At 41.5% G+C, this 22,658-nt stretch overlaps 1 protein-coding gene across 16 annotated transcripts in view; it reads right to left on the bottom strand.

Moving 5' to 3' along the window:
* NFIA (nuclear factor I A) overlaps window positions 1-22,658 on the bottom strand; it is a 365,719-nt gene that overhangs the window by 118,010 nt on the left and 225,051 nt on the right. The window lies entirely within an intron of this gene.

Genomic DNA, 22,658 nt, shown 5'->3' with positions numbered 1-22,658 from the left:
CAACATACTGGCCTAAAACAATCAAAAGATCCATGAAAGAATATCTGTTATATGAGGGTTTTGCATTTTTTTAGGCTGTATTAACTCTATTTTACGTTAAGATCGCTCTTTGGTTCAAAAATTGTTCTTAGCATAAAGTTTAGGCAAACCGTATTTTCCTTCTTAATTGTTTCTAACGCTACCAACGAGGGAAAAAAGCCCTTTACATGTGCAAAAAAATATTTTTTCAAAAAAATCTCAAATTATGTTTCCTCAATTAATTTTAAAAAAAAGTTCATTAGGTTTTTTTTTTCCCAGAAATTGTTCTGTAATCACTTGATCCTCTAAACAAACTTTTTGCAGTGAAACAAAACTGAGGAAATGAAACCATTTGTTACTGCATCAGAAACACCTACATTTGTGACAAACCTATGCGACTTCACCTTGACTTTGCAGAGTTGAGAATTAGCTGTCTGAAATTTGACCACATTTCAGTGAGAAGTCAATGCAAGATCAAAAGGTCATGACACTTAACTGTGATTAAATTGAAAATCTTACTTCTATTGCAATAGAGTGATAATACCACCCCTCCTTTTTCTTTGAGGTATTAATAGCGCTGGAAGAAGCAGTGCTACTAGTGACCTTGGGTCAAGCAATGCTAATTTATTGCTTTAAAAAGGTTCCTTGCTTTTAAGCAAATGAAGATTTTAATTACCGCAGAGTACTATAAAGAAAATGCCTATTTTAAATATTCAAATTTTTTTTTTTTACCTGCTGACTGTATGCATTAGGTATCATTCAGAAGCTCAGAGGACAACCTTGTATAAATTAAAAACTACAAGTAAAAAAAAAAGTGCTCCCAAAACAAATTTTGATAAATTTCAGAATATAAACATGCAAAATATTTAGCAAAGAAAGCTTCAGTCAAGATATTTCTATTTAAAATCAATAGGTTTCTGCTAAAACATGGATAACACAGTTCCCAAGGTCTCCAAAATCTGTTTGTTTTTACGTTTATTATTTTAATAATTTCTCCAATCAAGCTTAATGAAAAAAATTATTCTCACTTCTCCAATTTTATTTTAAATGTTGATCTTGTGGGTTATCCTTAATCAAAGCTCAAATCAGTGACAGCACATAGTCTACAGGGTAATATGCACAGCGCTGTTATATTCTGGACACCAGATTCTGGCAGCAAATGTCATGTTTCCAGCGCCATAGAGGTAAAAACAACGGTAAAATATTGCAAAGCTAAAATATGTAGTCAACATTCAAAGTCAACATTCAGTGTATTTCATTTTACAGGGCACGCACTAAGCTTTTGCTTATTTTTTTGGCTTTTGTTTTCCTTCCACAAGCTATGGTTCAATCAGTGTTTGGCCTTTATGATTAAACTAGAGTTAGAATGCCATAAAAAATACAGATATTTTAAAAAGTTGCTGTCTAAATATGTGACTCAGACCTTGTTTTCCTTTAAAAATATTAAACCAGGCAGGGAAGCAGCAAGAGGGATGAGTGCTCAGTGGCACCGGCCGGGGCCGGGCTCCGAGCTGGCGCTGCCGGCTCCGGCGTGGCACCTCGGCTCCCCGGCAATGCTCTGCAGCCGGAGCCCAACGCACGGATCGGCAACTGCTCCTGGATTTTGAGAAACAAAGTACTTTTGTTCGTGTTTAGTGCTGCTCTTCCAACACCAGAGCTCGTGGCAAAAGGGAGCCTCCACCGAGCGGAGGGCATTCGTCTGCACGCTGCATCTTAACTTTCCTCTTTATTGCTCTGCCTCCCGTAATGCTTTTTTTTCTTAATTCTGTTTTTCTGTAACCCATCCCTTCTATTGAAATTAAAAAATAATTCAAGAAAATGACAACAAAAGCTTAAAGCAGCGCTCCTCACGGAGAGGTACGGGGCAGTAAAATGCAGGAAGATGCAGAATTTAAAAAATATATACCGTGGCAGAGATCATGGGAGGCTACCGAAAACATGTCCTGGGCAAACGTCTGCTGAGCATTGTTATGCAAGGTGGCATCTTGTGGAAACCCCAGATAAGAACCCGGAGTGAAGGCACTTAGCCAAAATGTTTATATGCAGAATTTTGCTTCCCTGATTTTATTCCGATGCCGCAGATGATCCGCTACATATAAATGTGCCGCCACATGGTTAAGGGATTGGCAAAATCAGAGCCGTTGTATTTTACAGTCGTGCCTAGGACGGCAGAGTCTCGTTCACCCTGCACAGCTCGCTCTCTGCTTTTGCAGCAGTTGGCAATAACTCCTATCGGGGGGTTTTTTTGTTTTGTTTTGCACATGCACAAACTTTAAAATTCCAGTTTGCCGAACGCTTAGTGGTTTGCGGGCTCGGATACAAGGGGAGGGGGGGAGCGTCTGTCCTGCTGAGTCAGTCAGCCAAACAGGTGACCAGAGGAATAAATTAATTTTTGCCCATACATAATTGATATAAATGGAAGATCGTTTTCATAAGCATTTGCATTAAATCAATAAAATCACTTACTATAGAGCAGTTTAACAATTCATTTGATTTTCTCTTTTCTATATATTTGATAGCCACTCTGCAAAACAGTATACACTTTATGCCTATTTTCTTTAGCAACAACACTGCCAGTTAAATCCTACCACCTGCAATAATTAGAGCCATTGGAAAACATACAAAACAAAATATACAGTAGATGCGAGCCCCTCTTGAATCCACGGCCCCCTGCGGCAACGAGTTTCATTGGTGCCTTAAGCTAAGGCTGGTAGGAAGCCAAGGAATCTGTATATTACAATAAAGTGCATGTTATTAAGGGGAGGATTTAAATGATTTCAGATGGAGTTGGAAATATTATAGTGAGGAACCACTATTAAGATTGCTGATTTAAAAAAAAAAAAAAAACGCCAAGGAATCGAGTTTTATATTTAAGGAAGCTTAACCTTGAATAGCACAATGGGTTTCATTTGGGAGCTTTTTTAGTTAAAGAAAGTTAGCGGTTAGGATTTTTAACCCTAAACTAGCTAAAGTTAGCAGGCCTAAACACGCTTGAGTCCAGGTTAGTGGACGCTCGACCGGATCTAGCAGCAACAATAATCACGGCGAAACACAATAAAAAAAAACCGTTGGAGCTATTTTATTCTCTCCTTCCCTGAATCAAGTATGATTCTGGGGTAAAAAAAGGCTGTTTTTTTCCCCCCCACGCCTCTATTTGCTGTTTGCCGGCGGCTCTGCTCGGCGAGGATCGGCTCTCGCAGCGGGCCGGGGGCTGCGCGAGGCGGGGGCGAGCCGGCAGGGGCCTCCGCGTCAGCGCCAACGCCTGGGCCGCGGTCTTCCCGTTTGGCTGCAGCAGGACCCGTTGGCATCGGGGCTCGTCGGGCGGGCAGCGGGCGGGCGAGCGTTTGGGAAGAACGAAACCTTCCCAGGAAAGCGCGGCCTGGGGACGTGCCCACGTCCGCCGGCTGACAACGCCGGTCTTTTCCGCAGAGCCGGCCGCGGCCGCCGGAGAGCCGCTGCGCTCCTCCACCATAAAAAACCCCTGCGGCCAGGGCCGCGCGGCGTGGCTACCCCGCTTCGGGAGGAACGGGACGGTCCGGCCGCCCCGGCGCCGCCCCGACGCGCGGTGTCTTCCAGCGCTTGGGGCGGCAAGAGCCAAGGGGACGGCGCGCGCGGCCTGGATTCGCGGGGGCCAGGCGCTTTGCCACCCGCCACGAAGCGGCTCCCAGCGAAAGCCGCTCCCTTACTCGGCAGCCCGAGCGCTGCTTCCCGGGAAGACGGAGCTCTCCTCCAAACGCCGACGGCGAAACTACGACCCGCGAGGCAAGGCTGGCTTGCCAGGCCAGCGCCCCTTAAAAGCCCCAGAAAAAGGCACCCGTTGAATTGTCCATTCGTATCATGGGTTTTTTTTTGGGGGGGGGGGATATCCTATAGTAAACTGACATATTTTGCTCAAGTTTCAGAGTCCTATTTGTCGTAAAATATTTATATGGCTGGGTTGTGTTCATGCAATAAATTTTTCATCTATAATTTGGGGTATGGATTCTACCAAAGATTTATATATGTTAAAAAAAAAAAAAGAAATCGAAGTCATGCTACTTTATATACAATCGTATATGCTGAGCTTAAGGAATTTTACAAACAGAAACCAGCAACAGGACTGAGGCTTTTTTACACTTACTTTCCCTTCATTATATATTATAATATAAACACATATGCACCGCTTTCATACAAGCTACAATTATTATTTATGGATATTTGGTGGCTACTACTATTTCTTTTAAGGAAGGCCTGGCTCTCTGTTTCACTAGCCATCGCTTTCAAGTCAACTTTTTACAGGGAGTTCAAAGTGCTTCGTTATCATCCACCTCGCCGCCCCGCATGGATATATCCATGCCAGATTTGCAGTTTTGTTTTATACCCCCCTGTGTACAGTAGGCTCCATCCCTGCAGCTCTTGAATAAGCGGTAAAATCGCGGCGATGCCAGCCCGTCCTTTTTTTTTTTCCTTTTTTTTTTTTTTTTATAAGGCAAGGACTCTTAATTCCTGTACACTGGGAAAGAGATTATCTTTGATAATGGAAATGTAAATCAAAGCTTGCTGTTGTTTATTCCAGACAGACATTTGTGTGTTAAGTCTGTTTATCAGGCAACACTTTGTCTACGCCAGGAAGTAGTCCGCCTTTGTAACGAGCTGTATGCAAATGCCTTTCCCAGGAGCCCTTGCCGCTCAACTTTTGTGGCAAAAAAAAAAAAAAACAAAAAACCACAAAAAACCCCAACAACCAACCCTCCTTGTTACTCCACCAGCGAGAGGCTAAGCTACCCCGTAAGCAGACTAGCAACAAAACGGCGCGCTCGGCTATGCCGGGGAGCCTGAATGGGGCCCGAGCATGTGCCCGCGGTCTGTTGCTGGGCATTGTCGGGGCCCGGCGCGCGCTCCGCTCCGGCTGGCTGGCAGGCAGGCGGCACTTTGTCTGGTGGCCGGGCTTTGTCGCTAGGTGGGCGCAGACAAAGCTCCCCCAAACGCCACCGCTAACTTCTGCCCGCCTGAAGATTTCCCAGCCAGCCCCTTCCCTCGTCCTCGGGTATAAGGCGGACGCGAGGCCGAACGGGAATGCCACGAGACCCCGAAGCCGGAGCCGACGGGTTTCGTTTTAAACCAACGTGCTTTGTTCTCGCGAGCCCATCGCTGATTTACTGCTGCGGCGCGATAGCCGAGAAAGTGGGGAATCTGGGCAGTCCCGTATTTGCTCCTTCGTATTACAAACAAGTATTTGATTCACTTCTAAATGTTTGTTTTTAAAACAGTTTACAGCCTTTGATTCCTGCTTTCTGATTCATTTCTGGAACGTTTTCTATTTATTCCTTTGCAGTAGCAAACGTTAATTTTGACTTAATTCAAATTGTCATCAAAGGCTTCCTTAAGAAATCCCACAGCACAGATTTTATTTGTTATAATAAAATATTCTTAAAGTAAACATCATGCAACTGTGTTTTTTCTTAATTCCAAGAGATACAAAAATCCGTTGCCCAAAGGATTCAGATTGGTTCAGCCCTTTTTCCTAGACAAAATAAACACTTTAGGACTTTACTTGTTTGTATTCTCCTCAGCGGTGCTGTATGCATCACCAGCTAAAAACAAAGAAACTTTTAGCTGCTCAGACAAAATGCAGAAGCTCCCCAAACAACGAAGCGGGGGGGTGGGGACGCATTCACAAAGTCTGACAGTCCATTCAATATAGGGATGATGGCCATAATGCATCCAGGGTCCCCTTGCTAATTAAATATGCATTGGCACAGTTTTGATCGATGCAAGCCATGGATCAGATGACACACCTGCAAAATCTTGAGCCCAGAGCTCCCAGGAAAAGGAAAATACAGGCTGTCTCCTTATCTTTGTTTTCAAAGGCTCTCAATTTCTGTGCTTAGATATCTAATTTAATTCTCTCACCCCTCAGCAAACTGGATTAGGAAAGTCAATACTGCCATTGTGCATCGACAGGAACACACAGCTTTCCTTTTATTCAATTTAGCCGTGACCTTTAGACAAAGATAATGACAACTGTCTAAAAGTAAGGTGAGGCCTTAAGGAAGACCCTGAAGAGGGGCCCCCTCGGCTGCCCGCCCCTCCGCCGCCCGCGAAGCGCCCGCCGGGCCTGGCGCGAAGGCGAAAAGACACGTTGCGCCCGGCGGCGCGAGGGGCCGGTCCCAGCCGGCGGCCACAGCCCCGGCCGGCGCCGGGGCGAGGGCGAGGGCGACGCGGGCGGCCAGGCAGGTCTCGGAGGCAGGCCGAACTCCCGGCTCCGGCGCCTCGGAGCACTTGCGGCCCTGGCGCTACGGCAGGGCGCCGAGGGCCGGACGCGGCGGCGCCCCGCCGCGCCGCGCTTAGCTCGCCCGCCTGCTTTCCTGCGCCGGACCTGACGCCAGCGGGGACGACGCTCCTTGCCGACAGGTCGTGCCACAGCGGTGTTTTTACCAGCCGTGCTGCGCTCGATAGCGTCTTTTTCAGGCATCTGTAAGGACGGGACAAAGAGCGCGCGCGCGCTAGGAGCTAACGAAGAGCTATCGGCCAGTGATCCACTTTGGTAGCTGCAGACACAGGAGGTGCTTGAACCCGGGGTTTAGACACATAAACATTCGTATTCATTCAGCAGCCCCGCTCCAAAAAAATGTTGGTTTTCATGCTGTACGATATTTAATTTTGCAGTATTCTTTTAGCTGCGTTTAAAAATACACTTGGCATTTTCTAGCTGTGGACCAATATTTTTCTCATGTCTTTTTATATAGGTTTGGAGGGAAAGATATTTGCAATGGAAAAAAAATATGTGCAAAGTTGGACTGCTAAGTTTCTGCAGTCTTGGGAAATAATGAAAAAAAAAAGGCAGACTATGTAAGATCTACAAGAAACCATATGGATCAACAAGAGCTGCCCTCGTATCCCTGGGAAACATAAATTAACCTACATTTCATCATCATAAACCCCAAAATAAAAAATCTAATTAGAGCTTCTACCCTCAGATTCACTTCTACAAAATTTGCCTATCCCCCTCACAAAAAGATTTACAGCACTTGCCTCCATTTCTTCAGAGTGATTTAAATTTATTGAATCATTTCAATTTTTAGAGAGCTTCCATTTGGATCTGCATGGCTTTCTAGACATATGTAGTGCTCAGTTATTTAAAATTAATTGCAGTACAATAATTTTAAACTGCTTCGCGCTATCCGAATCTCAAGTGCTTTGAAATATTTGAACCATTCAGCTTGCAAGCTATCAAAGTCCTGAGCACGTGCCTCCAAGAGGTGTTTTAAACGCCGAAGGGCTGTGCGGATGATCGCAAAGTGCAGGTGAGCAGGCATCTAGGCATGCTCAGTACACGGAGATCTAAATTTATGGAATGATTCAACAGATTTTGCTTGAATGTCAATCTTTAATTAACAGAAACGGGTTCTGTAATAATTTCAAACTAATAAAAAATTTCTACAACTAGAAAAGCACTGTTATAAAATAATGGCATACATTAAAACTATTATTGCTTCTAATGTATATTTATAGAACATCCTTTTATCCTGGAAATTAAAACATCTTATTAACATTAAACTAAGCTTTACAATACCTCTGTGGGAAAGGTGAGCATAAGTATGCCCACTTTACGAAGGGACAAAGGAGGCACATAGCGGTTAAGTGATTTACCTTCAGAGGTAGTTACTAAAAGGAGGGAGAAGCAAAAGGCTGATCTCTCAAGCCACTGCTCTAAATAATAAAGTCTCACTCCCATCAATGCATCCATTACGACGGCAACGGCAAGGCTAGCTTCGGAAGCCTTTAACTGCATTACCTAGAAAAGTACTTTTTCAAGAGCGATCCCAAAGTCACCTAGAAGGATATTTCTAGTCACTCTCAGGTTCTGTTCCTCCTCCCCCACCTTCCTTTTTTTATAAAGCATTTTGAGGAATATTAAATCATTTCCACATGTCTCTCTGGAGTATTTTCTATCTCAACGCAACAACAACAACAAGAACAATATTTAGGGTGACTAAAAAGCTGTTTTTGTAATGTCTCATAGCACGTATAAAGGCAAGGGAAGATGAAGCTGTCTGATTAACAGATCTGGAAGGTTTGGTAAAAGTCTCCAGGTCTGGTCCTTTGCAGTCTTACACTGGTGACTAAACTAACATTAGCAAAGCAGGATTATGTCCACCATATGGTGAGACTCCTTTGGCTGTAGTACAGTCACCCAATTAATCTCTATCCCCTCAGCATCCCCTTGTTATTTATTTATTGTGACAAACTCATCCTTCTGGGACCCGAGGCAGGGAGCTGCATATTCCCAGGCTCTTCCCTTCAGCGCCCGCTCTCATCCTTTATCCGCCCGACCCGCGCAGTAGCTTGCAGCACGGCACCTCCGCTCCGGCCAAGACGCACCGGGCTACAAGGTCACCGTCAAGGAGGCTCTCCAGATCTGCCATAGTGCACGGCGATAAAGCGTTGCTCAGATCTGCCCTCCATCAAAAAGCCAAATAAAAGCACTCCCTTACAATAAGTCTTCAACTGCTTTTGAAAGCTCGTCTTTTCAATATCACACTAATAACCTCACTGTTTCTGGACACCATCAGCGTATTCATATATTTCAACCGGCGCCTTTTGCTTGCTAAGTTCTCTCTGCTGCCAGAGCCAACCAAGACTTCAGCCAGCAAAAAGCAAAGAAAAACCCTCAGCAAATAAACAAACTGGGAAAAACTCCAAAGCAGCTCCTTTCTCGAAAGGACAGGTGTAACATTTTCTTAAGATTAACATAAAATGCAAGTAGGAACCTATACATCAAAGAGAATAAAGAATACTTAAAAAGAAGGACTGTCTTAAGGAATGGGCCCATTTTTCATATTAAGAGTTATTCTGCTTCACGCAAAGAACAATAATGTTGCAAATAAAAATATGTTTGCTAAAGGAACAAAGGAAAGGTGAACTAATATTTCAGATTTGTCAATAACAGATTAATACGGAGTTACAGATGGGGCAAGGTGAACAAAGTTTATGTACTAATTTTTTTATTATGGATCCCCACTAGCAGCTCCATTTTCACAACTCTCTCTTTCAATTTGATGTACCTGACACCTTTCTTTCTGGCTCCCATTTCAGCCCTTGTTAAGTACATATTTGGTTGTAGTGGCCAATTTTTTTTTTTTTTTTAATTCTGGCAGATGTCTTCCTTGTTCTGTGCACTCCGAGGAGTTCAACGTGGCATGTAAAAAATTTCCATTTCAGGTTTTCTTAAGCTTTATGCAAAATTAAACTGCTGGCAAAAATACATACATATATAAAATTATGCAGCAGAAAAAACTGCTCGATAGCTCCCTTTCTTCCCTACCTACCAGCTCAGTACCCCCAAATCTATCTTCCTCTCACTTGCCTTTTTTCTGAAAATAATTGCAGAAATATTGCCATCAGCCCGAAGCCTTCCTCGAACGGGAAAGTCGGAGGATTTTGTACCCAAAGAATTGCCACTGACTGCTGCTACATGGATATGTTTCTACTCTCACAATATTGTAGACTGCGAAGAACAGAGAATTACCATAAAAATCAGGATGTGTTTTGTTGCATCAGTATCATTTTGGCATCAACAAGATAGACACGGGCAGGAAAAAAAAGCAGCTTTTTGGTAGGCAGCCTACTTGTTCTGTGTTTCTGCTGCGTTTCTAAGCCACACAAGTAGAAGATGAAGTGAAAACTTACAGAGAAGTAACGTCCTGCAGGCTTGGTACAGAGCCACCACACTGAGTTACAGCAAAATCTAACGTACAACGGCCACAAATAATGAAGAAATGGAACTGTAGCTATATCTCAAAGAGTAGTGCATCATTACAAGTATATGAAATAGTAGGGCATATATGTGTGTGTGTGTGTGTGTGTGTGTATTTTCACACATATACGTATATAAAAGGCAGGATTTCCTCCCTCTCACACACTGAAAATAATTAAGCTTAAAGTGATCGACTCTGAAAATACACCCTAAAATCCATTTTCACTTGGTCCTGGTACATAAGAACTAAATTTTGAGGAAAAAAATTAAAAACACAAAAGCCTAGAGCTCTCAAAACCTATAACTATATTGTGTAGACAAAATTTTAATCAAACTTTTAAAGCCATGGTTATGATCTGATGAACAGACAGCTTCACTTGATTACATTTTTAAGTTTCAGTTTCTATTTCTGTTTTAAGATGAAAAAGATCATAGAGTGTCAGAAATTTGAATACTGAATAGCAAAAGCTCTTGCAGGTTTAGAAAGCATATAGAAAAGCTGGCAAAAGAAAACGCTATTCCATTGCCACCATCTGCTTTCTGGCATATTGAAGAAACTTTACCAACAGCAACATTTTCTTGCATTAGAATATCTGCTAATTAGTTTTGTTGTAAATTATTTTTTTTTAATTACCTTTTACACAGAAGGCAAATAGCCATTTTTTTTGGCTGGCTACACCTTACACTACGTCTGATAACATTTTCACATTAAGTTCAGTTTACCTCGCATTTTTTCTATCAAACTCCTATCTTTAGTGTACTCAAAGCCTGCAAAAACTTTGCCTTGCTGAGACTAAAGAAAAAAACATCAAACATATGAAGTGTTAAAAATCGCTGAATAACTCAAAGGAAAAAAGATAATTTTGAAGGCGTTTTGGCTGAAATCTATTTTCCTTTGAATTGCATGAGTGTTTTAAAATGTTAAAAACACTACAGAATGACTAATGAATGTAAAAGAATGATAAAGAGTATGGGTCCAGTTATCAGTGATATGCCTAAACCAAAATAATTTTGGACAGTCTGCCATGCAAATATTGACTAAAATGTCATAAATAATGTCTGCAACAAAGGGAATCCTGCAAGGGAATATTCTGTTGTACTTAATGCATTGTAGAGTGTGCCTTTTAGCAAGCAGTACGTTACTGAGACTGGAAACTTTAGGTGGGCAAAAAAAAGCTAAAATTTCTCAGATAAAAATAATACTGATGCTTTTGCAGAGGTCAACCTTCCAAAAAGTTGAAGATACAATGTTACCTTTGGAAAATGGTTCATTTGGAAGTTGACTTTCCAAAAGAAATCAGAGAGTTGTCCAAAAATTAAAAATAGACCAAATGTAACCAATTCATTGGCTTATGACTACTTTCCTCTGCCCTTCGTAACAGCATTTTCATAAGTTTATTTACTGGCAGGGCAGATGCTGTTTGTAGGTCTTTATCATAGCGTACTGAAATAAAATGCAAAGACGTTAAGTCTACCACTATCTTTGGCTAGAGCTAAGAGACTGAGAAGATTGTTCAAATATTTCTTAGGACCTAATTCTGCATCATTGCAGACTTTGTATGTAGAGTTGTGTGGGAGGACTCCTGTGACAATCATCACAACACACTGTTTCATGCTATGGAAGCTACGCGGGAGGGATCATCAGCTACTTTCAAAACTCACCATTTTGGTCATTTTATTATTTTTTTAAGAGTGTTAAAATACTAAGTCAAAATGAGGAATGCTATGGGAAGTTGCATGAGCAGTTTCAGATTACTTGCATCTAAACTGCGGTATTGTTTTGTATGTAATCACAAACAACCCAGTCACTTTTTCTGAAACTCTATTAAAAAAATAAACAATCAGGGCTACACTGAAACCTTGTGCGTGTGTTTTCAAAAATTTAATTTCTGAGCAAAATTTCACAGCTACAGAGATGACAAATACCAACAATATTTTACATTTCTAAAGCATCTTTCATCCAAGATCAAAGAACCTCACCAACATTAATTCTCAAAATACTCCTTTGAAATAGAAGTACTATTAAACTATTTTATCTTTATCTCACTTGATCTATTTTATTTGTGAAACGCCAGTTACTGTAGTATCTCGGGGGAGCACGACTCGGCGGGTTAAGTAACTCGACCAGAGATATTTGCTAGATCAGTGGCAGAACTGACAGGCGTCGCATGCAGGAGACGAGGATCCTAAAACCTTCCTCTCGCTGCTAGACAGCTCCTTGACTAATTAAAAACAGATATATGCAAACTGACCTAAGGAGGACAAAATAACCTCTACCATCATGGGTTTAAAGTGCCAGTAAAGAAGGTGAGGTGGCTGGAATCAGAGGACACGTAAAGCAGTCGATAGGAAATGCTGTGGTATCACAGGACAGCGGGTAAGAAACCACACGTGAACAGAACACCCCTGCACTGCTTATTTGGCTTTTTAAAATCTTTTGGAAAATTTTAAGTTAAACTTTGTTGACAAAGATGTAAAGTCTCGGCACTGAAACACGCAGAAAGGAAAAACGTCGCACCAGCCGGCGGCGTTGGCCTGCTCGCCCGGGGAGGCGGACGCTGCCGAGAATTGATGCCCGGAGCTTTCTATACCATGGGTCACCCACAGAAACGTCGGTGGGATGTGGGGCAGGGCCTGAGGACGAAGAATTTATTCAACGCTAAACTTAAGATTATTTACAAATAAATTAAAGGCTGCATTACGAACCGTAATTCAGCCTTTGGGCCGAGCTTATTCTTTACATAACCCCACTGGAATTACACTAGGGATAAATTTAGCCCAGTGCTTTCATAAGACTCTTTTTCTTATCTGTCCTGCAATCGGGTCGTATGTGTTTATAAATGATATTCTAATGTTCTGCTTTGTAACGTGGATGAAATGTTGCTGCCTGTGTTCTGCTTCCTTAGAAAATGGGCTACGCGCTGCGGCTGCGCGCAGTACCGACGTCTGATAAAAGCAGCCCCGTGTTGAGAGGTGCATTTTATAATCCTTTGAGGTTTTGCACCAGAGGAACTGTTGGACAATGAAGAAAAACATTTCAGCTCCCCTGAAAGTTTGACTGTTCCTTTTCAAACAATACAACACAAGACTTGGGACATACTGCTGACACAGCAACATCAGTGCCTCAAAGAAACTGTGGGAAATGTCAAATTTATGGTCCTATGGGTGATTGGTGGAAGTTTTTTTTCCCCCCTTCAGCAAGCCTCTGTCAAAAACAGAGCCTCTAGAAAGTTTTTGGCTACATCCCAGCAAAGCAGAAGGAAGCTGTATCCCACACTTCCCCTGGGACTTAATGAAATATACAGCCTCTGGGCTTCTTTCAATTTGGTCTTTCAGATTGCTAAACCAGTGAAAGAAGGATCCTAGCTGTCACAAACGTCACATGTTTGGGGTCACCTGCTGCTCGGGGGTTCTCATGCCAGTTGTTGACATAATAAGCACCCCTTACACTTTAATTACAATTCACAGTGTGCAAACTCTGCAATCTGCTTTAAGGCAGACAGTCTTTTAAATCAACACTAAACTCTACTACTGCTTGGGCAGAAATGGGAGGCAAAAGATGTCCAGCTGACTGAGTAATTGTATTCAAATATTTGTGATCCTGCAGAAAAGTAAGCAATATCCAGTGAAAAGAGCAACTGTATTGCCTATAACCCTTCAGCAAGCGCGGCTAAAACTAGACGTGCTTCTTGCGGTCGCAGCGAGCATGCACGTGAGCCGCTTCCGTTTGACGAGCTCCTACCACCGGTGGCTCTCGCCGTGGCTCTTGCGAGTGCGAACGTGCGCACCCAGCTGCGTTTGCCCCCAGGCGCAGCGCGGCCCCGAGGCGATGCGGAAAGCCGGGACGTTCTGTGGGAGGGGAATTCTCAAGCCCTCTTAGGAGGAGCTTCAACGAGACTTGTGCAATGAAAGCCTAAATGGGAAGACGTGCTTGTTTTCTTCTGCAATGCTTATTTTAGTCCAGTACAAGAAACACTGGGTCTACTTAAAAATACTTATTATTTTGAGAGAGAGATGAGAGTCCTTCAGTTTCCTTGACTGCTACCTCTTTTTTAACTGCTACCCTTACTCCTGATATTAAGATGTATCCAAACCACTGCACTTAAATAAATTATACCATCTGGAGAAGAATAAAAGATTCCTCTTCTAATATTTTAGAGAAAATTCATTTTAGTATTAGTGCATCTAAAAATGCCTCCAGTTAATTATATTATTTACCATGCCTTCGTCCTGTCCATCTTTTCTCATGGAAAGAAAGAGTGTGAGAGGGGACCGGCTCCCCGGGAGAACTTCTGAAAGACTTCTGCATTCTCTCTGCAAAACGTCCCCCGTTAGAAACGTCTGTTAACTTCTGAGGCTGGCGATCGTGGATCACACTGTCCAGACAGGAAAGTATCGGAGCAGCACATCTTTTAACAGCCACGCTCCTCATTCACCCTCCTGCACTCTCAAACAAACAAAGAAGGCAACGGTGCCATATTCCTATTTACATCAACAAGAGCTTTTCCAGTAATTTTGGCCATAGGAGAAGGCTGCTGTTGGCCAGCTGACTTCCTAGAGAAAAATACCTGATGGCCTTTCCCCATATTCAGCTGCCAAAAGCTGGCAAGCGCCGTTTTCCCCTTGGCTGAGAGGGATGCGATGGCACAGCCTACGTGCCGCTCGTCCTGCAGCCTTTCCCTTCACCCCTCTCTCCCTTCTCACCCACCATACCAGTGACCTCATGTAAATGCGAAACATTTTGAAATTATCATTAATCTGTGCAGCACTTCAATGAAAATCTATAAAATAAATTTATAGCATGTATTCACATGTATTACATATCCACGTAGAATGGGATTTATCATTTAGTCGACCTTTAAGCACTGATATTTTTAGAACCAAAAAAATGTGTGTTGATTGTACTTCAACCCAGTCCCCTTACAATGTACCAACTCCTTGATATCTTACTATAGGAGAGATAATTGCAATGAATTTTTATATTTCAGCACATGGGAAGATAAGATTAGACAGTAGGAACATAAAAGCAAACTGCACCACATAAAAGATAAGTTTCTGAAAGTTACAATTTACACTAAACCTTACAGATGAAAATGTTCTAAGCTATTTATAGGGCCTAGTGTTGGTCCCATTATAGACCATAGGAAGACTGAAAAGAACCAGCACTACCTTTTATTTCATCAGTTGTTCCCATAACTGGTAAACCCTTTGGAAAATAGAAATTATTTAATGGTATTATTACGATTACTAATTTCCATTACCACCAAGGTCCCTCAGTAACCCAGTCCCAAAGCCATATGTGCTACACAGACTTCATAATACAGGACAGTCCCTGCTGCAACAGAACTATCTATAATTTGGGGGCCTCATCCTCAAGGCATATATGCTTTTGATTCCCCAGCCCCCTTTGTATGTATGCCACTATTCGCCTTTGTCCACTGAGTGTCTAATCATACTTTCTTTCATGTGATATTCTTCCTCCTTCTTCCCTACCATGAAGTTGCCACAAATGGTAGGTTGTCCAGCAGGAGAGACAAGCTGTCCTGTCGTTGCAGTGTAACATGATAACCTTTAATGCGATCAGGAGTTATTCAGTGCTGCAAACTATTAGCTCTTCCCATTTCCCTCCCATGAACTTACAGAACAGGGACTACTCTGTCAAGTATTGCAAAATCTGTGGGGAAGAGGAGGAGGAGGAAGAAAAGCGAGAGAGGCATGTTTACTTAAATATGAGACACAAAAGCCTAAAGCTAAAAAGTAAATGAAAACCAAGGAAATACTGTTGGAGAGCCACACAAAGTGCAGTATGATTAATCTGTACGCAGCAGACAACAGGCACAGCCGTTGCCCACTAAACGGCCTAGGTGTAACGGCAGCAAAATAACCCAGTGCAAAGTAAAGTTTCTACCCCGTGAGCCTATAACCAAGGTCCTTTGGAAAGCTGCCCCAAGAGCAGCCAGCAAACACACCCACTTCATCCGCATATAAGCACTCAGTCTGCTCCTCGCAACACAAAAGCAAAGAATGCTATTAGTATAAGACAAGACTCCTGCAGACATGCTCAGAAGTGATTTTTCAATCGCAGTTTAACCATATTTTCTATGTTCCTTTGCAAACTTAACCTTCTCTAAGGACTATTTCTATGAATAGTCTCAGATTTCAGCCACTTTTGATGAAGCCCTTTACAAAAAAAGTGTTACTAGAAATGTCTGACAAGGGAAAAGCGATTTTTTCCCTACTACACAATTACTAAAAACACATGGTTGAGGAGATTTTGTGCAAACCTAGAGCGTGGTTTGCTTTTCACAGAGACTAGGCAGGAAAATTTGCAGCTGCAAACAAGGCATTGGTAAAAGGGGATGGAAACTATTTTGAAAACTTTATCAGCTAATGTAGGAAAGGGTAAACTACATACACAATTACATGTATACTGATTCAAACCCACTCTCAGTGTTTGTGGGTGTGAGCTGTATACAGAGTGTTTGGTTAAGCCCAATTCATGTTCAAAAGAAAATTAAACCAAAGAATAAGTTATTAAAAGGAGCCTTTGAAGCAAAAAGCAATGATGTGTGAAAGACAGAACCAGAAGAGTTTATTTAAACACACAGCACAGAAAACAGGGAAAACAGAAATTAGGAAATTAGAAGAACAGTCATGAAGGCACCCAGCAGCCTTTTCCTGGTACTAGAAGTTCTTATATCTATGAATATTTTATCCAGATTCAACTATCTTTTTCAAGTCCTTCCTATCAAAATTCCAGACATTTTCTTCAATAAAATCAGAAAAGTGACTTAAAACGTATTGGTAGAAGATTTAAAATGAGCTGTGTGCGGATATTACAAAGGATCTGGGAACCTTACACCCTTTAGATCTACTTATTTAACTATTTAGCAGCACAATTTAAAATTTACATATGACTGGTTTGATGCCAAACCATAGCAATAAAGCAGGAATGTCTCTCTCCTCCTATGAATTTCAAACTCAGGGTTTTTTTTACTTAGTCCTCAAATGTGAACTTTGTACCCCTCCTAAAATTACTTTGCAGCCCATGACCTGTTTGGAAAAGTATATGTAAGACTTTAAAATAGTCTGCTCCTCTGTCCCCTTTGACTTCCTATCAAGAGTAAATCATTTTCGAACATGCTCAGAAATCAGATATTTCATGCTAGTGCCAAAAGAGGAATTTCTCCATTTAGCAAACTTGGGTCTAAAAATAAGTGTCCAAAATAGAAAAAAGTCAGTTATAAAACTAAATTCCTCATTGCACTGTGGTGCCTGACAATGCTAAATCACTTAGAAACCTTCTCAATCCAGCCAAGCAGTTACATGTACCAGTAAATCTGGCCCACCCTCTTATAACAGTTTCCTCAGCTTGAAGAAATTCTGAAAATAATCTCTAGGATAAAATCCATCCATCAGTCCCCATACAAGTACAGATCCTCGCTCTACATGTCTTGTAACTCCCAAGGTGATGCACCTCCGCCCTTCCTGCTCCTAACAGTGTGTTCGTGCAGTGCTGGTGCACTCAAGCCATGCAAGTAGAGGAGGTGGGTCAGCACGGTGCTCTGTGATGGGTGCTCCATGGGGGAGCCTGCAGCCAGGGCGGCTTGAGGTGAGCTAGTTTCTCTGCTTGGCTCTGTACCGTGCATTGCTTGGACTATTCTGTATTTTGCTTCATGCTAGAACCGTTAGAGACATACCATACTCCTCCCACTGAGTAAGGTGGGAGTGCATATCCTATTGATTCACCAGATCTCTTCAGTTTGAAGTTAGCATACTATCATAGGGGTCCTGTTTATCTGCTTTCTGTTAGACATTAATTTTATTACGGTGAGATAAATAAAACAGGGGTAGCAGGGGCAGAATGGGGAGAGGGGACAGATGGAAGTCAGCCAAGGGAATTGTGCAATCATGGCTTGATGTATATACCTGAAATTCAAACGTCAGAAGTGAAGGTGCACTGTGACTCCAACTGGGGCACCTGAGCATGGAGGTGAGATTCAAAATGTCACACAGGCCCCACACCTTCTTGTAGGACAGCAGAGGACAGCCAAAAAGGGACCTTGCTGATAGGTGTTTCCATTACTACTCCTCACAACTATTAGAAGAGCCCAGAGAAGGAGCCATGGATCCCTCCCTTACCCTTGGCCCTATATAGGGAACCTGCAAAGACAGCGTTCACGTGACGGTGGTTGGGACAGATATGGTGGTAGATTTTGTCACTTAAGTCCCCCTTCATTTTACATACCAGAAATCTACCTAGGAGGAAAGAAGAATGTCTTTTCTTGCAAGGTATGTGGATTAGTCCAAATAGAGGGAAGAAGCAGAAGAAAAATAGTAGTTTTAAGTGTCACAGCTCAGTTAATAAGGGCTGAATCCATAACTCATGACAGGCAAGCCTGCAATAAATTATGGCTGTCTTATTCTCCCCCACTAGGCAAAATCCTTATCTGATTTTTCTCCAGGTCTTATTCAAAAGTAATACCCCGTACATATTCCAGTACAATTTGCTGTGTTCTGGTGAGCTCAAGAAACAAGGACAGTGGAGGGGTGAATACAACAAATATCTGACTGCAGGTTTATCAACCTTACGTAAGTAGCATAATCCAAGCAGAAACTATTCCCATACCTAAGACTGTCAAAAGTGTCCCCGCTCCACATTATCTAGGAAAGGCTTCTTTTCCTTTAACCCTGTACAAGCGTCTTAGCGGCAAGTCCAAGTATTGCTAATTATTATCTGTTCGGCATCTAGAACTGCCACCCAAGAGATCCCCGTTTTGCTAAGCTCTGTATAAACAAAGAACAAAGAGATAGTCCTTGCCTCAAAGAGCTTACGATTTACTGGGCCTACCAGGAGAGCAGGAGAAGCACAGCATCTTACTCTCCTGCCAAGTATTAAATCTTTAGAGCTCTGGCGCTTCAGCCTGTCATAAATAAAAATGGCAAAAAGTATAAAGTAATTCTGCTGTTCAATTTGCTTCATTTCAAATCCATAAGAAAAGAATATATTATACACATCTGAGTCCCAAATATAATTTTTACTAAGTATATAAACCACAGAAAAATATGATTTAGACTTAAAATGCCACCTCAGCTCTAACTACAGCGTCAATAACGCAACACGTTGGTAAAGAGCGTAATTTATTAGCCCCTTTTTAGCCATGGATAATGTAGCACATCTAAAGAGGGCCTAGAACTAGTGCAGAGTGTAAATAACGGCAAAAAGAATAATTGGTGGATAAGTATTTATGCACTCAGGACTTACTGGGTCGAAACTCACAGCCTGATTAAGCCGTTGCTTTTTTACAGACAGGACCGCTTTAACCGATGTTCGCGCGCTTTGGATCAGGTCCATCCTGCTGAACAACTGCAGAAAAACTGTGGCCTCTTCAGCTACAATTTGCATTTTTCCGCTCGTGGGCCAGCGTGCCCTGCGCACGCTGGACGGCAGCTCCTGGCGCAGACCGCCGGCGCTCCCCGGACAGCCGGGGCCGACTTCTCCGAGGGCCAGACATAAATGGCAAGGAGAACATTTGAGCCGAAATGTGCTGTGCAGACTAGAGGGTGCATCTGCCCTTGGGGATCGGCTTCTTTAAAGAGCGCAGAAAACTGTATCCTGTGAACATCAGCGGGCTTTAATGCACACGCTGACTTGCAGACAAAGGATCAGCTTTTACAAATATTTTCTAATTAATCCAACCGTGATCTTGAAGATGGAATTTTATTTCCTTTTTTGTGGTTAATTTCTGTATCTATTATGTACTTGCGGAGACTTCATTATCCAATTATTTTATTATTTGTTATACAGAAAAATATATTTGTGAATGGCTCCATTATTTCAGTAGTTAGCTTTCTGGTGCACAAAAAGTTTCCTTTCTGAACAGGCACTCATTCATTCTGCTGCACCATTGTACACTTTATGGCTTGCCATACCAAAAAAAAAAAATCTTTTCTTTTTATTTCCTTCAGTGCTTCTATTATTATAACAGTTTAAAAAGTGGCTTCCACTTTATTTATACCACATAATCTGGGTAAAGGATAGCAACTCACAATAAATCTAGTTATTTTCCAAAATAGATTGCTCATTAAATACTGTATGTAAAAGAGCCCTTTGAGATTCTGAATAATCCACAAAATATTTTCAGATATCTCTTTCTACCTAAATAAATAATTGTAATCGCAAATGTGAACCAAGTATTGTACTTATAAGGTTGAATTAATAAAAACTGAACTTTATATAAGCCTCTGCTACAGAACATTACGCTGGTGAAGAATTTCAGGTGCAAATAATCAGAGATTAGTACACACGAGGGAATTCACCAATGGTCATGAATACCCTCAATCTACTTCCGTGAGGTAAGTAATATATTCTCTAATATGATATAGTGCAGGCTCTGGTATTGTGCTTTATAAGTTTTTACTGAGCTGAAAGTCTTCTTCCTGTTCTACTCATATTGTGACTTATCTGTAGGTAAAGAAATTATTTCTTTAACCAGCGCTTTACCGGAAGGGAGAATATACCACATTCTCTTAAATGTTTCTGCCTCCTAACTTATATACTTTTGAACTGCAGTTATAGTAATGCTTTAAATGCTTTAAAATCAGTATGGAGAAAAAACAGAATACCTATATATGATGTCTTTAAGTCTTCCCTGGTCTAGCTAACTCAGTCTAGCTGCTGCTAGCAAATAGAGATGAAGGATCTGTGAGTGAAAGATCCTAATTTAACTCTATGGCAAAATTGATTTTGCCTCTTAGTTAAAATAGGTTCTCCCAGTGATAACGGTAAGTAATAACACTAAGCCGCAGAATTTACTTAACTTTCTTAAACTGTAGTGGTAATTTAAAATGTGGAGTTCTGGGTTACAGATCAGATCCCTAGCTAGATCTGGAATAATTCCATTAAAACCAGTGGAACTGCAAAGATTTCTATCAGCTGTGGTATCACTATAAACCCTTCGGAAATAAAGCCTGCATTGTTAATTCTGTCACTGGTGAAACGAATGCCACAAGCAATGGAGCAAAGGTAACCTAGGTAAGCTGATGAAGGACACACATCATCTCCTAACTTTTACATAAAGCTGACTGCAGTCACATCCAGTCAGACTCTGTAAAGTTGAATCTTTACCTGAGTAAGCATCACCACATAATTTCTACAGAAACAAGGACAAGCTCTTAAATGTAAAACTACTAGAAGATTCAAAAAATTATTTTAAAAGCAAGAAGATATCTGATATAGGAAAGGGCAGAAATCTTGTTTCTGATACTGCGCCCAAGAATAGGAATACAACCTGTCCCTGGAAATTTCTAATCCACAGACTTTTTTTAATCACCTTTTTGAGTTTGGATGGGACATGTGGTGATCATCTAGTCCAACCTCCCTGTTCAAAGCACGGTCAACTAGGTCAGTTTCCAGAAAGTGGGAAAGTGTAACAGGGATCACTGATTGCTGATCCTCTTCTCACATTTTTTTCCCAAAGCCTCCAGTACTGACTTCTGTTAGGAGACAAGATAGGTACTAAACAAGATGGACTTTGGTTTGAACCAGTGTAGTCATTCTCAGCTTCTTTTGACATAAAGATCACAACTGCATATGGGAAGAAGATGCATCTTCTTCACTATGTCTACCTATAAATATCAAGAACTATTTAGAAATCTGTAGCTGTCTTCTAATACCATGTAACATGGAAAAGAGGAGAATGGCCTAATCAATTTACTTTTAGTTTAGTTCAGACTTCAAAACAGAGACAAGTTTCTTCTTTTCAATCACAATTTTAGTTTGAAAGCTGCAAAACCAAACCCAGTCCTTCAGAAACTCTGGGCAGGTATAGTGAGGTTATCCCAGAAGCAAAGAGGGCCCACAGACTCCAAGGAAGTATGATCTTATCACCTGCTCTCGAACTGCAGGTACTGAGTGACCCAACCTAAATGGTCGCTACTACTTGGCAATGACAAATGGCTTGGATAAATAATATGCTTTGAGGCAGAAGAATTGTATCCGTGTGGTCTCCTGCTACCTGAACCTGACTCGAACTCTCATGATTTTGGCCAGTTTTACTCTTTGAAGACACCTTAGGTACAGCAAGACACAATGATTTGATTTGCTGTCCTGTGCCAGCAGAGCAAATAATCAAAAAATTATAAAGGGGGAAAAAAGGCTTTGAAACATACAACAAAAATATGGACAATCAAAACAAAATTAAAACAGGTGTCTGGCAAAAGGATTTATGAAGCAAAAAAGGAGGGATGAACAAAGATAGAGGAAGAGGAAAAAACAGTAAGAAAGAAAAAAACCCAGTTGAAAGATGTGAGAATAAAGGCTAAAATGTATCCTTGCGTGGAGGGAATATGAGGTCTATGCATTACTTAAGACCACTGAAAATCCCTGGGACTAAATTGTTTTCTGGGTAAAGTTCCTAAACCTATATATTGCTTTGCTGTGTATATGTAGTCACTTAAGAGAATGACTTTTGGGAACAGGGCAACTTATTCCTTCAGGTCCTTTAAGACCCAGGTTAGAATGTGAGTACTAAGCTATCCGGCTGCCTACCTTGTAGCGTAGCGATTTATTGAAGAGGAACAGAAAACCTGTTTGAAAAGCTAATACTGCTGTTACTCTTTAGAGTACCATGTGTTTTTTCCACTCTCATTTTTCTTAACAGTTAACTGAAATCCCCATATTGCTTTCCTCATTCATACCAAAACCTCACAGCATTAAGAAAACCACAGATACTGTAATAAGTCATGACTCATATCATCCAGCATCACCCGAGCAGGAATTACACATTTTACTGTAAGGATATCTAGGCCATCTCTACATCTAACATTTTATCTAGAATAAGGCCAAAACATATCACTTTCAGTATAGCGGGAAAAAGGAAGTTTTTGTGGTTAAAGCAAA

Source organism: Struthio camelus, chromosome 8, assembly GCF_040807025.1.
Source record: "Struthio camelus isolate bStrCam1 chromosome 8, bStrCam1.hap1, whole genome shotgun sequence".
Classification (NCBI taxonomy): domain Eukaryota; kingdom Metazoa; phylum Chordata; class Aves; order Struthioniformes; family Struthionidae; genus Struthio; species Struthio camelus.
The sequence above is the reverse complement of the archived record's forward strand: the minus strand, read 5'-3'. Positions and strand labels throughout refer to the sequence as shown.